Source organism: Halyomorpha halys, unplaced genomic scaffold (assembly GCF_000696795.3).
Source record: "Halyomorpha halys isolate HHAL.00 unplaced genomic scaffold, Hhal_1.1 Scaffold547.1, whole genome shotgun sequence".
NCBI lineage: Eukaryota > Metazoa > Arthropoda > Insecta > Hemiptera > Pentatomidae > Halyomorpha > Halyomorpha halys.
Window position 1 is genome coordinate 480,195 of NW_027111872.1, and position 14,307 is coordinate 494,501.

Here is a 14,307-nt window from a genome sequence, read left to right on the forward strand (position 1 = left end):
TATACTTCAAAGATATTTAAATATTCTGAATAGCATTAAGCAGATATTTAAAAGACCTCAACACATAATTTCATGTCTTCAGATGCAACTGATGCAATTTTTCATAATCCTTTCCACATCAGCCCCATTTCACCCACTGAAATTATTTGCTGTATCTTCGTTAATATTGGTCCCATTAAAAGTTTTTGTTTTTTTATCTATGATTAGTAAAACATTTAATCATCTTTTAAATGTGCATTGTCCTGACATTAGTTATCATTTTAAAAAAACATGGGTACAGAATCCAAGTCCTATCTGCTCCGATTAGATGATTTTTTTTATATCTAAAAATATTTACATTGTATAAATAGCATAGTGTTGAAAAAAAGACAGTTTGTAGAAATAATACAAATATTCTGTTTACTACACATGGTTCAGAAAATGCTTTGATAAAAGTTCTCCTACCCAAGGTAAGGCGTCAGGAGGAGATAAGGGAATACATTTCACCGTACAAATGGACTCATCAACTCGGAGGTTCAATATTTTTTTTATCTTGGCATTGAGATTTTCTTTACCAAGAAAAACACTCTTCTTACTTACGATATCGGGAAAAGACAATTTAGATAATGTAAATATAAAGAACGTCAAAATTCAAACAAACGTATAAAACAGTAACTGCGAAAATACTAATATAGAGAATGCCTCAAATACTCGAATATTGCATTAAAACATCAGTCTTAACCGACTCCAAAAAGGTAAATGAAAATCTATTTACATTGACAGGTCTCGAACAGAAGGGAGCTATGGGTGCTGCTACAGTTCACTATTTATAGAGCTGAGTTGTTGGCTATTAATCACTCGAGTGAAATCCTCAGATCATAGATTAATGTCTTGTGGTACTAATTCGGAACGATTCGTTCTTTAATTTAAAAAAAAAATCTTTTTCATAGGATCGGATGGTAGGGTGTTTGAACTTTAGAAAGTGCTCTTAAGTTCATCAGCCAGGAATAAATGTTAATAAGGACATGAGTTATCTATCGTGTTGAAGTAATCTTTATTTCTTAAGGATTTAAGACCACAGAGCTTATGTTATTTGCATTAGACAGAATACATCTACTATGAAGCGTTGACACATGAAATGAAAAATAATTTATTATCCTGGGACTAGGTCCCTTTAAAACAATTACAAAGGCAATTTTAATTTTACAATAACATTTATTGGCCATAAAACAGTGTGGCCACACTTAATTATAACTTATATACAGAGAGAAAAAATATATTAATTAAAAAACTAACTAATTAAAAAAAATTAATTACAAACATATCTGTACAATTATAATAATGGGTCAGAATGGTGAAGCAAAAGGTAGTGAAATAAAAGGGATTTAAACGAGAAAAGGGTTGATATATAACATAAGGGAATGGAGTTCCAGAAATATGCTGTTCAGGTAAAAAACGATTTATCAAAAGCAGCAGTTCGGTGAGGTGGAGGATAGATGTCAGATAAACGGGACCTGGTAGTACGGGGTTGGACTGGGAATTTGAATTGCAGGTTTTCTAGGATATAGGAGGGGCGTTGAGTACTAATAACTTGGAATAAAAAGGAAGCTAGGAAATACTGGCATCGGAAGGGTGGATAGCTTGGCGTAGTACTGGGTTATGTACGTGATCCCGAAAATAAATAAATAAATAGTACTGCCCACATGGACACTATGATCTTATGTATCTTTTAGTTTCTACGTAAGTTTCTTACCTAAAGTATTTGAAACTAAAATTATTTGAAAGTATATATGTATATAATCTTCTAACATAAACCTTACAGACGAGGCGTATATTTTAAATAGGTTGAGCATAATCTATGCAAATTATAAGCATGTTGTTATTACATTAAAATTGATAACTGTAGATACTAAATTTATATTTACACAAAAGTTTACAGTTATATACTTAAAAAATAAGACGAAATAAAACAAAGCAAAAAGAAAAAAAAAAAAAGAATAAACAACAAAACAAGAAGAGGAAAAAAAAATATAGCGCAATATAAATAAAGTATAAATTTTTTATAATTATATTACTAAAACTTTTTTTTAGTAGATCAAGGATTGTGCTAAGATGTTATTTTACTTTAAGTTTATTTTTTTTATTAATATTATAATATTTTTTTCCTGTTTCTTATTTTATCATCATTATAATCATTTGTACATATTGTGTTAATGAGCTCTATGAGTGTTAATGAACCTCTTTATTGTCTATAAATATATAGGACATAATGTAATATTACACGATAAAAAAATAAATTAAAATAATAAAAAAATATAAAGGGACTATATAGGAAGGACAGTAAAATGTTCCACAATTAGTACAACACAACTCAATTTGCCTATTTTCGGTCTAATAATATTTTTACCGACTTCCCTATGTTTGAAAACCATAAAAAATAATTCTATACCTATTTTCTAATACCACGTAAATTCAAATCGTTAAGAAATGTTAAAAAAAGCAAAAAATATATTATCTTCACAAGTCCTAAAGAAGCAGTTACGGACCCGTACAGTTCCCATATTTCATTTTAAACTAACATTTCGTGTTTAATTAGTCTTGAGTCTAAATTACAATTTCGTGATGGCATTTACTATTTACATAACAAAAGATACTCGGAATATTTAACAAAATATAAATATTGTAAATCACCATAAGACAATAAGTGGCATTGAAATGTGATCAAAATAATAACCATACGTTACTGAATTGATTAAAAACTACTCGTTAATTATTTTTTTTACATAAATAAATTAAATCGCGTCTGTAATGGTATTTAATTAATGTCAAGATGCACAGAACTGTTAGATTGTTTGTTAACTACATAATACATTTTTTCAAATTAAATATTTCAGATATCAAAATGTAATGCAAATGATATAAATATTTATTTTAAATGTATTCACCACTCTGTGAATATTTTTACAACTAAACGAAACGCTAGTGCAAAAAATATTTTTAAACTATTCACTTTTACTTCATATGTTGCCACCGTTTAGTAGTAACTGCGATTTTAGTTGAAAGTAACAGCTTGAAAAATATTAGGTTTCTTTCGTTTAACGGTCGAACTTAATATATAAACTTTAAATATGAAGATGTTATACATTAATACGATATTATTTATCGCAAATTATAAACTAGAAAGGCTTACAATTTCATAAACATTTGATTATAAAAAATTATTTATTGAAAAACCAGCAAGGTTTTCTGATATATAAAATGGATACAAGTATACATTAATTCCTGTGTTTGAGATTAATTTCATGAATTCGAGTGTTTTATTTATTGTATACAATAATTCCATATGTTAATATTTGATAATTATAAATTTAAAAAAAAAATTTATATTTTAAAAAAATAGAATTTTTATGCTAAATAAATAACATATACAGAATAAGAACAACTCATATATGATCTAAATGAGAGAACATTGATGGACTTATCCAACAATTAGTTAAGATTATACGTTATAACTTAATGTAATATACACACTTTATGAAGGTGTTTAAGAGTAACAACTAAAATTTACAGGCATACGTTCTGACAAAAAAGCCTTTTCTATTATAAAAATGAATATTATTGTTCGTAAATTACAATGCAAGAAAGGGGTAAAATTTCATAAACTTTTAAATATAAATAAATAGTTATTTAAAAACCAGTAAGGTTTTATAATATTATATAAAATTTAAATGTAAATACAAGTGTACATCAATGGCTTTGTTTGAGATTATTCTCATTAATTGGAGTGTTTTATTTATTCTGTCCATATATTCCGAATTCTAATATTTTTCATAAAAAAAAAAAAAAAAAAAAAAAAAATTAAATCTCCACCGGTATAACACATGAAGTGTTAGGGGTACAGTAATTTGTAAGGATGTACTATTTTACTAGACCAACTTTTGTACAAGGTGATTTGGTCTTAATCACACTCGACCGACAGGTTTTTAACCAATTATAGCTATACCCACTTTATAAGGATATTCATAAATTTAAGAAAATATCCCTATTTTAAAAATAAAATAGAATTTGTTTGTTTAAATAAATAACATACTCAAAATGAGAATCACTCAGATATGATCTTAACGAGAGAACATTGATGGACTACCTAATCCAACAATTAGTTAAGATTATACGTTCAAGAGGATTGATTTTAATCATAACGTAAACTCTTAATAACAATAACAAAGTATAAATAATATTTTTCTTCAATTATCAACATTAGGTTATGAACGTATAAATAATATTTTTCTTCAATTATCAACATTAGGTTATGAACGTATAAATAATATTTTTCTTAAAGATATAGCTATTTTTAGAATAAAGATTACTAATCATCATCCGCTGTACACGTCAATTAAAAACATTAATCCTTCACCAATAAAACATTTTAGAATTCAAAACACCAATGGTCACAATAATATATGACGTCATCATGTTCGTGATGTGCAGAATTTTAATGTAATTTGTCACGTCACTAATTACTTGTTTGTTTTTATTAAAATAAATAACATTTCACTTATGCAGTATCGCCGGTCCAATGTCAAAAATCACATTTTTGGACTATGAGTACTGTAAAAATAGAATTAAAAAAAAAAAATTGAATTGATTGTCTATGGTAACTTATTTTACCACTGTTAGTTGAAGAATCGAATATCATTTAAATAAAGATGAAAATTCAACGAATGTTATGCGAGGACTACGGAAGTCTCATTAATAATAGACACCATTTATTATTTATTGTAATTGTAGACAACGCTAACTCTAAAAATACCTAACTCTGTGAACATTATTGATTTTTATGACTTTAATACATAGATATGTAAAGGTTTACGAACTTCTTCGAGTTTCCTGTATGCTAAGTTAACATCACATCCGTGCATAAAATAACCCGTAGATCCTGTTTAGCAAGAGAGATTATTGTTGCATAATATTACAATTAATTAGTCAACTAAGGCCTTCCGTAAATTTTCCTGGTGGAAGACAATGTTTATAAGTACGTTAACATACCTCATTGTTAGCGAAAATTAAATAAATAAATATAACACCAAAAAAAGATTTAGAGTGCTTAAGTTGCCCTTCATGATAAGAAATAAATTTCCTTCGTCCTTTAAGCGTCACGAAATAAAAACACATTTACTTGAAAACTCAAAATAGGACTACACGTTTTGTACAAATTTAGAAGGGCGCAAGGTGATTAACGTATTTCAGTCGAATGATCAGTTTCTCAGGATTAAATATAATAAAAAGTGTAATTATCAGATTTCTTATTAGATTATGTGACGCTGCCGGAGAAGACTAGTGAACTAACTTTGGATTAAGATCACATAATGATACTTATGAAAAAATCTAGCCTATAATTCTGATGCTTTTGATAGATGATTTTCAAATGTAAGGTTAATTATCATAAGATCATTGAAATACTTATTTGTTAAAGTGAGCATTGATAAATTCAGTATGTGTTGTGAAAAAGTTTTAAAAAGTACTAAAAAAATTATATGAGAAGATGGTTGGAGGGGGGGGTGCGGTCAGTGAAGAAAATAAATCAGTAAAAACTTATTTATTAGTGCCAACGTTTCGGCCAGAATTTCTAACCTTCATCAGAGCTAAAACAATAACAACATAACCAACAATGAATAATGCTATATATTCTTTTATTCATTGGTTGTTATCTTTGTTTTGTTATTAGCTCTGATGAAGACTAGAAATTTTGGCCGAAACGTTGGCACTAATAAATAAGTTTTTATTTGAGTTATATTCTGACTTCAACTACAACCATCTTCTCTTGATATAATTATTCACGGTCAACTATCTTTTCATCATTCAACAAATTATTTGTTGAAATTAAATTTATATCGTTATTGTAACACTAAAAATTTATATATAAATATACATATCAAACCTGATTATAAATAAATAAATAAATCTGATGCTGAGTAATATTAAACACGACAGTGGGTTGTGAATTACGACGCCTTTTAGGGAAGCAGTCGATAAGCGTTCAATAATCTTACTACTATTTCGCCAGCCGTTGTGCCTAAAGTTGACTCATTACATCCAAGACTTACTAAATACTAGTATCAAACATTTTGCTGAGCCAGCATTATTGATAGTATTACAAGAATAGAACGTAGCTACCACCACCAATTAGCGACAATTCACAATAGCGTCATCGTAGTGTCGTTGGTCGTCCTCGTGCGATTATCTGTGGGGGACGTGGTTAAAATGGAACTAGCTTAAATTTTATTTTATACCACCAAAAATAAGTCTGGTATAAAACATTTGGTCTAGACGACATTTTGATTTTAATTCACCCCCCCCTCCAACTTTTATGGTATATATCTCACTATAAAACAACCCAATATACTAAATTTAAGCTCATTTGATCCAACGAGAGCCGCTGGAGGTGCCGAAATGTTATATGGTAAATACACATAGATATTCAAGAGATCCTCGAAACTTTTTTTTTTTTATAATTTATTTATTGATATTTACAACTGTATACATATATACACATCAAGTAAATTTGCTGTAAGTGATATTATGACATGATAAAAACATGTGGAGAATCTACTCATTGATAGAACTCCAAAAACATTTCTAAAGGAAAAGATCTCTAGGCCATGTTCTTTTCAGACGCATAGGAGGATTATTAGGTAGTGAAGGAGAAGCCAGGTTAGAAACAAGTTGGTTTGGGTGGTTGGGAAGTTTATTATGGAAGGATTGGTATCTGGTTCTGGCCAAATCGGCAACATAGGGGACATTGAGGTTCTGATGGATGATCTGATTTGTGACAAAGTAAGGAGCATTAAGGATTTTGGACTGTAAGGATTGGATTCGAGAGGAATTAGATGGTTTAGTGGAGCCCCATAGCTCAACTCCGTATGTCCAAATAGGCCTTATAATAGTCATGTAGATCAGTCTTTTGTAATGGGTTGGAAGTTTGGACCGTTTGTCTAGTAAATTTTGTAATAGTCGGAATCGACGAGCAGTTTCCTGTCTTTTCAGTCTTGTATGAGGATTCCATGTCAGTCGTTTGTCCAGATTTAGTCCTAAGTAACGGATCTGTTCAACAGGAATAAGTGGGGTATTATTAAAAGACACTGTAGGGCAAGACGAAGGGTAAATGTGATTTGGTGGGATTTATTGGAATTTATTTTAATCCTCCAGTTTTTCCTCGAAACTTAAAAAGGAATGTTTTTATCGAAGATACATATATCTTAACAGTAGTGTCAAGATTTATTTCTTGGGGCCTTTGTAAGGTAAAACTTGACTGACCTAGGTGGGAATCGAACTCAAAACGTTCTGAACCAAGAACTCTCGGATCCCCGGGCACGTTTGCCCAATATGCATATGTTTCCAAAATGCCTGATTATTTATTTATTAGATGGCAAAATCCATTTTTATCAAAGTATATATCGATACATACAATTAACTTACTTGAACTTGCAGTGGATTTCAGAGGTTTTTTTTTTTCCCTAAATTTCACCTTATATTTTTTTGTATTTGATTGCTTTTTTTTTGTATTTGATTGGGATCTTCGCCCCAAGTTGTTGCAGTCACGTAATCAATCTAAAAGTATATTGTAGAAGTTATGAAATAGATATAAAATATACTTCTACTCCCATCCGATGCCCTTCGATACAGAGCATAATTCTAATACTTTCGTAAAAAATAAGTTTAAAATGGGCTATTTTTTTTTTGTTCCTCTACTCATATCTTACAAGTGGAGTTATCCTAGAGGTAACCAACCTATTGTAGTTAGGTTGGGAGGATCGAGTTTTCATTCCGTGGGACCGCCACGAAAAAGAGAAGTGAAGGCCAGAATGGAACCAGTACCATCGCAGTTATGATCTTGCTAATTTTTTGGACAATCAGTGTCTATTGCAGTTTGATATTTTAGGACTAGGTATTCTGATATTTTGGCCGGGTATTACAATTGGCTTGTCCCAACACGAATTTGATGAGAGTTCTGACTCGTGTTGGAACAAACGTCTTATGAACGTTTAACTTGTCAGCTACCGTCCTATAAGGTCATATTTTATCTGCGTCAGAAATACCATATGACATTGAATAGTTAAAGTGTGAACAACCGTTTTCTGAGGACAAGTTTCGAGATTGGAATTCAGAACAGATAATTTTTATTTTAACAGTAGTGCGAAACGAGCTAATAAAAAAACAATAACAATATACTTAAAATAATATCTACTGATTGTTGAATCGATCGGATAAAAAAATATTTATTTACTCTTGACCTCAAAAGGTTATTTACCACTCTTAAAGCAAAGGACGAACATAACAACACTTACGATTGAAATGATTTATAATATATATTGTGTTAAAATCTGAAAAAAACTTTTAATATTCATAATAATAGAGATATTTACTGTCTAATATTGGGACCGTTCCGTCTGTATTACAATTAAAACCTATGAAACAACCCAATCCAAATTCGAGGTAAACTTTAGAATAAGTATAAGATGGAGTTATTTTTGTGATATTTATGAAGGAGTAGAAGCATTGCCTTATATGTAATCTTTAAACTTTATTGAGATTGGTTATTATTTTTTAAATAAATAAATTTTATCCAATTTTAGTCTCAAAACAATTTATATTTCTTTATTGTCCGACATTTCGGCCATCAAGGATAATCTTAATACAATTTTAGAACCACATCAATTTTAAAAAACTTTATGTAGGCTATTCTGGTCATCAATTACAGTCCATAATTACCTTATTTTGTCAATTCTTTACATTAAATTAAAAATTAAAACTTTTAATCACAGTCAACCTCCTCTATTATAATTTATCACAACAATCATTGTTAAATTGGATAAAATGATTTTATTTAAAAAGAAATATCACATTTAAAAGATTAATATCAATGCTATCTAAATAAGACCATTAATAATAGCAGTACCAAGTACCCAAAGTGTAAAACCCGTGTTAAACTAAAAATACATGATTTGGACTAAGTGCAAAGTTTTATGGATTCATGATGGAGTTACAGTTGCGTTCCAGATGTCAAGCTGTTCAGGTTTATGACCGACAGCTTTATGGACTGTTTACATTTTTAATAGCTTTATCTCCATCGACCAAGGAACAAAGTATTCTTCTTCTCTTTTTGTTCACGTTAGTTAGAGGTAAAATTTGCAAAAATAGAGTCAAGTATTCAGAGTTTATTTAATTTATTTCATGAAAACTAAACGACTAAACTTCAAAGGTTGTACCGATGTTTTTATTATCTCATCAAATTTCAACTGCAGATAGATGGAAGAATACAATGTCACCTCAAAAAGGACGATTCTAGAGTGTTTTATAAGAAATATAATGCTTTAAAATAATTGCTATAGACATAGGTCAGCAGATAAAGTTTTAAACATAAACAAAAATATGACAGTTTGTTGTCAATTAGTGAAGAAAGAACTTAAAATGTAAAGACACGTAAAATTCAGATTCTAATGACTCTGACAATTAACCAAAAATGTAGTTGGTGTTTATAACAATTCCAAATCTTTATATTCTGTTTGATGAATATAAAAGTTTTTTTCCTGTCTTTTTAAAATGTTTTCAGGCTGTCAGGACATATAGCTGCTTTGCTTGAATAGTAGCACATCTGGAAAAAAAAGTTTGTTTTTTTTGTTTGAAGTATTTCATAAATTATATCGTAGACTGGGGTTATTTTCTTTACTGGAATCTCCCTATAGACTGTCTCAAAACTTCTTTGGCCGAAAAAAATTAAATACAGTCAATGATACAATCTAAAAAATACGTCAGAAGTTTTTTTGTCAGAAGTGACAATACTCGAGTAAAGGAGGGACGTATTTAAAATCAAAATGTCGACGGCTTATTTCACAGTGGTGCTGTATACATTGCCATTAAATTTACGCTATTAATTAAACGTTATCTTCCTTAGGAGAATTAATTTGAAAAGTTTTAATTTTCCTAATTGTATTGTTTTTAATTACTTTCAAGTTAATGGAAACGTACTTTACACCACTGTGAATATAGTTATCAATATTCACAGTCTTAAGAGTGGAATTAGAAGGTAACAGAAAAAAAGAAAAAACATAAAAAATATTTTATCAATTATGGCTATTGTTATTTATTAACCTCTTCCATTTTAGAAAATACTTATATTTAAATAATTTATTTCTCAGGTATATAAGTCTAGAAATAATTTTTTTAAGTAACTTTATTTTATTACATTACTTCATTGGCATATTTGAACAAGATATGTTCTCGAACTAACTTTCGTAAATGTATGCGATGAGCTTGATGTGGATGCTAGAGGTTCCCGGGTCGGTGACTCGTGGATGGCAACTGGCATAATAATTCGCTTCCAACTGCCTCCGCTACTGGCCATTATGAATGGTTTCAGAGGTCGGATAACTAAATTAATTGATAAATGATCCCGAAAGGCTAACTGTAGTAACAGAATAATACGTTTCATCATTATTATAAATAGGGATATTATATTTATGTGATGAAAAAGTCATAATAAATAAATATGTATTTTTTTTTCTCATAAATATGTAATGAAGCATATTTTTACTTTATATTTCTTAATTAGCATATCGATCTGGTGGGGTTTGTATGGTTATTATAACAATTTGATTTCCTTTTAACAAGTAAGTAGGGGGAATAAAATATGGCGGCTGTTTCAAAACCTTAAAAAAACATTAATTTTTCATTCGAAGCTCTATATCTTAAAAACTACCAACAACACTAGAAAATCTAAGATAACATTATTTAAAGAAGAGTAAATTTGCTGAAATATTAGCCCTGAAATAGCTATTTACGTCCAATGGTTCTCGAGATATAGCTTTTTAAAAAGCAACATTTCTTAAAAATCTACTGAAAGATTAGTAGTTAGTTAATTTATTTTGAGAAATCTATATTTCAGGAACTATGTGACGTACAGACGTCTATTAGCACTAAAATTAAAACTAGTTTAATGGACTAAAAAGAAGTTTTTGACCTTTACCTTCGTAGGAATAGTAGTTTTCATCATATTTGCTAAAATAAATTGATTTATAGTTCTTCGGACAATAAGTTTGATTTATGATAAATTTCATTTCAGAAATCATTGGACGTACAGATGTCTGCCAGCGCTCAAATTAAAGATAGTTAAATTTACTACAAAGTAGTTAATTATGTTCATCTTCGTAGGAGTAGTAGTTTTTATGATATTTGAAAAAATAAACTCATTTATTTATACGAATTTAACCATTTCATCCACGAACTCTCTGACCTATTTAGCCGTAAATGGCTGTGCTATACAGTTTAATGAAGAATAGTAGGCACGTCTAATGAAATCCTACGAACAGCTAAGAGAATATTAAAATTTTAAATAGAAAATTTGGAGTTGAGGAGAGATTTTTTTTTGTAAACATTTATATAATTGTAAGCTAATGAATACTGTCCAAAACCGGCAAGTTATGCAAGAACTACATTGAAAAATCATTTGTAAAAATACAATTTTTTATAATTTCCAAACAAAATTAATTTGTATTAAAAAAAATAAATCTGAAGTAATTTATTATGCGTTTTTCACTGTTCTATTTATATAATTAAACTAGGTTAATTAAAAAATAAAATGAAATTTTTTTGTGAAATGTACCACTATTCAAGCAAAGCAGTAATATGCACTCATAAAAACTATATATAAAAAAGTAAAAACAGAGAAATATTTAAAAATGTGTAAAATAAATTTAATTTAAACTCGTTAAAAATGTCCCTTTCAGACATTAAAATATATTTAGAAGCTGTATAAATAAATATGTGAAAAATAAAATTTCCATCCATAATTATAACTAAATTTTAAAAATACATTAGATCTTGTTGGGTCGAAATGAGTTTGGAATCTAGGTGAAATGTGTTGGCTAGATTCTCGAAACTTACACGTTTTAGTATTCTTGAATTAAAACATTTTGCTATACTTTTAAATACTATTCTTCAATTTATCTAATATTATTGAAACATTTTTGATGAAACATTAAAAAAAAAGATGTAATGACCTAATACGAACCAATTTTTCTTTTTTTTTTATTAATGATCCGAAGTTGTACAAAGTACAACAAGGTCTTTAATCATTGAACCTTTTTGTAACCATCTTATCTTAAATTGCAATGTCATAACAATACATCGACCTTTAAACTAGTGAAAAAATCCTGCCACGATGATGAATTGTGCTATTATTTTAAGATGAAAATAAAATGTTTTGAAATGCAAAAAACATCTTTATCTTATTCCTGATATAGTTTTTTATGAAATAAATAAGAAAAATATTGACATAAAATAGATCCTAAATAATCTATATTTGTACACTGAAACAGGGCAGGAATTATTATTTTGTATTACATCAATTATTGTTATAATTTTAATATTTACTTTTCATGTATCAATTCTTTAATTAATATCGATACATATTATTTAAAATATGAAGGAGATGGTCAGGGCTGTGATCAAGAAGAAAAAAATAGTTTTCAACAATTTCTTCATTGACGACCTCTCGACCCACAATTGAAGTCTTCATCAGAGCTGTATGAATTAGTGGCAACGTAAGCTATGGAACAAAGGGGCTTTATTGGACGAAAATTCTGCTATAAATAAATTGAAAGCTATTTTTACTTTTATCTTTTTCAATATATGGAATATGTAGTAAGGAGAAGTATTCCATCGTGCATAATTTTGAAATCCAGTTTTCATACCGAAAAACACGTTTTGAAGTCCTCTGAGTAGAAATGACCAACTCTCGCAAAATTATCTATTTATCTGTGTGTGTTATATATTTAAGGCGGTTATATACCTGGAATGTATGAATCGATTTTTCGCATTTTTTTCGATTTTACAATTTTGACTAAATTCAGTAATTTAATAAGTAGTTAAATGTTATTTAATACCAAATAGGAATTATACACATTGCAAAATCCTGACGGCTTGAATTCCAAATTTTCAAAAAAATCATTCTATAAAGTATCTTTAATTTTGTTTATTCGAAAACAATTACCAGTTCTCATTGTTAGCTATAATATACAATATATAAATAAAAAATATTAAAGAATTTTATGAATAACTAAAGAAGAAAAAAGGAAGATTAGAAATATCAAAGGATGTTTGGGCAAGCGCTCATGCTGCATCCACATGCTGGAATTTGGTATTGTTTTAGAACAGCCAACAGATACACCTTTGGAAGTTTATAGCCGATGGAGTTGAGTAGTCACCTTTGCAAACTTGAGTCTGCAGCGGCGCCTGTACTAGCTTGAGGGGTTAATTTATGGAATGAAAACCTAAACCTTGCCTGTAAGAAAACCCAACCTACCCTATTTGTCTGATGTGACCATGTTGGGGGGGGGGGAGATAAAGATGCGTCTTCTCCGTGTTTTAATAAATTTAATAATTTTTATAATCAGCGGAATCACTAATTAACACTAGTTTAAGGTTGAATATTTTAAAATACATTGTTTCAAACCTTGTCAATTAACTTCAGAAATTAATTTTTCGATTTAACAAAGCACAAATACATATATGAATAAATTATATCTTTGTTCAAATAAAGTAATAACGAGAGTTGAAGTTATAGGTTATCTAATTCCATTTCTATGCGTTTTTATCATGAACCAGCTACTTTGCCGATATTCGCGTTGCCTCTCTTTCTTTTTTTTTTCTTTCTGTTATGAAAATAATATGAATCAAAGGTAATAGCCGACTAAAGTCCAACATCAATGTCATTCTCTCTGAAGCATGCAAGTGTTTGAATAACGTTACTTTCTTTGTTTACCAAGCATTTGTAAGTATTTTAGTGGATTTGTGGCAAGTGACAAAAGTATGGATCCGGCTTTATGCCCCTACCTAATCCATAGTACTTAGGTCCATTCGCGTACACATTAAATTACCTGTAACAGGTTCAAACTATGTCCACGCAATGGAAATATCAATTTGTGTAACCACACTCATCGGACTTTTCATATTTTGAAATATATAGTATAAAACTATAGGAGTAATTTTAAAGATTCCTATGAGAAATGATATGATTCGGCTTATATCCCTATAATGGTAATTTTCTTTTATCGAAAATTAATTTTAGGGAGATATGAGTAAGCAACGTTATTTTATTATTTACCAACCTGTGATTAAATAAATCAATATAAAAATTATAAAGTTGAAGTCAATCTCTATTTTCAGTTGGTAAACGCAGGGTTAGCCAACACTTCATCCTAGTGAGCTACGAATCCTGTGATGATGACGTGTTTATTACTAGTTGGGATGATCAATCCTCCCTTATGTATA

At 29.2% G+C, this 14,307-nt stretch overlaps 1 protein-coding gene across 5 annotated transcripts in view; it reads right to left on the reverse strand.

Moving 5' to 3' along the window:
* mino (glycerol-3-phosphate acyltransferase mino) overlaps positions 1-14,307 on the reverse strand; it is a 138,619-nt gene that overhangs the window by 77,218 nt on the left and 47,094 nt on the right. The gene's annotated exons all lie outside the window — the stretch shown is intronic.